The 2,003-nt window shown below is 51.2% G+C and overlaps 1 protein-coding gene across 1 annotated transcript in view; it reads left to right on the top strand.

The window, feature by feature from the left end:
* Positions 1 to 269: 269 nt before the first annotated feature.
* LOC121365258 (endonuclease domain-containing 1 protein-like) overlaps positions 270 to 2,003 on the top strand; it is a 17,235-nt gene continuing 15,501 nt past the window's right edge. The window contains exon 1 of the mRNA XM_041489293.1: positions 270 to 550. The gene's annotated coding sequence lies outside the window, so the exon portion shown is untranslated. The remainder of the gene's footprint in view (positions 551 to 2,003) is intronic.

The raw sequence follows: 2,003 nt of genomic DNA on the forward strand, positions 1-2,003 counted from the left end.
TAAAACCAACCCCTAATTTTAAACAATCCCAGTTCCTCTTCCCCGCAGTTGTCAATCCCTTCTTCTATCAACCCCCTGCGAGATCTCCCCTTTGGAAATCCCCAAATCCTGGGAGCTCCATTGGTTTATTTGAACTGTTTCCCTCCCCCTGTGTGTCCAATTGGCTAGAAGATTGCAAACCCTGCCTTATGTTCCTCCCCTAAACTTCTCAGATTGGATGAGGAGCTGTACCCTCCCCTGAGACCTCCCTTGTTGAAAATATCCGGAACCGCTATGTTTGGGGGCCTTTCCTCTGGTCGGATAATAAAATTAATAAATCCTTAGGTCACCTAGCAAGACCTGCCTCGTTTGTCATCAGCATTGATCTGCGGTAGCTGGCTGGGACTCCAGGCCTCTGGGGCATTGTCACACCACCTTACGCGTGCAGCGGAGTGTGTGCCGTGACAGGAAATCATATAAACCCAGAGAGTCTGAGACTGCAGCAGAGGCACTGCAGACTCCTCTACCACCTGGGGGCTGTGAGCAGAATCCTGTGCTGCTCCTTCTCACGGTAGGTTGTTTTCTGTGTATATGTTAACTTAGATATTGCCTTAGTTAGATCTATTTTAATCTCATGGAGTAGGACATGCAGAAGGAGTGTTCAGACCCTTTTCTGCTTGCTTTGGGGCAGCTTTGGGCATGCTCTGCAGAGTCCTGTACAAAGTCACCACTTGTAGTTGCAGTTCTCAGTTTCCAGCTCATTGCTCACCATGTTCCTGATCCAGAGCTGAACAAGAGAAAAACTACCAGATATACTGGGTCAGAGCAGGGCTGTGTGCAGCTCAACATCCTGAATCCAGTGGAAATGGAGAGATGAGGGTCAGGGAGAAGAAGAAGACAAGGGCAAATGTGCAAGGTGACTTGTCATGCCTTCAGCAGTGCTGGGCTCAGCCCCTTCCCAGCGCAAGGTGGGCTTTGTGCTTTAGAGGCTGTGGCAGCTTTCTCTGCCAGGAACCCTTTTACCTGCCTGTCCCAGCTGCCTTATTCCAAATGCTGACGATATGAAATCACTGCACTGTCTGGCAATGCAGATGGCAGCATTCCTGCTCTCCCAATCCTGTGCTGTCTCTGAAAGGAAACAAAACTGTTATGAAGCACTCCTACCCCAGGTGGGATTGAGTAAATAAAATTTACTTAGATCCTGCTAAAAATTGCAAAGCAAAGAGAAAATCGCTGTGAGCGTAGCCTTTGACTGTACAGGGGAATCAATCAGCAAAGCTGAAGATGGACATCAGCAGGAATCCCAAGCAACCATGAGAAGAGCTGCCCCTCAGTGCTTGCATTGCAGCAGCCACTGTACTGATAAGATAGAGGTGTTATCCCTTGTGCTTGCTGCTACCATCTGCTTGGCCCCTTCATTTGCTCTCTCCATGTGTCTGCAAGTTCAGACTCTGGGGTTGGATGACATGGAAATGCAAGGTGAGCAGCAGGACACCCATGGCCCAGTGTCAGCTGAGAGGCAGGACCCCAGCTGCATCATTTGGGGTTCACTGTTGGGTCTGAGTGGAAGAGCTGAGTGTCTGTGTGACCCCGGATGGGGCCAGAGACTTGTAGGAAGTGCAGCATTGCTGTTCTTTGCCTGCCCCATGCCCCATGAGATTCAAGCCCAGCTCAGCATGGCAGGGGGCTGAGCAGAGCCCGTGCCCAGCTGCGGGTGTCTGCTGTGGGCAGGTGCTGAGAGCAGGAGGGAGGTGGGAAAAGGTGACCTTGTCCCAGGGCCGTGCCTCAGTTGCAAGATCCCTTTTGCTGCGAGAGCTGATTGCCCTCTTGGTGGGTTTGGCTCCTTCCTCCTACAGGATGGGTGCTCCCACTGCTTCCTGCTGTGGGCTCTTAAACCCTGGTTTAGGTTTCACCTTTATTGCCCTCATGATTTTTCCATCTCCCGGAGGACAGAAATTAGACCTTTCTTGGTGTCTCATAATCCCCTCCTCTGGCAGCTCTGTCCCCCTGCACAAAAAGGCTCC

Source organism: Pyrgilauda ruficollis, unplaced genomic scaffold (assembly GCF_017590135.1).
Source record: "Pyrgilauda ruficollis isolate IOZ18807 unplaced genomic scaffold, ASM1759013v1 scaffold917, whole genome shotgun sequence".
In the NCBI taxonomy this organism is placed as follows: domain Eukaryota; kingdom Metazoa; phylum Chordata; class Aves; order Passeriformes; family Passeridae; genus Pyrgilauda; species Pyrgilauda ruficollis.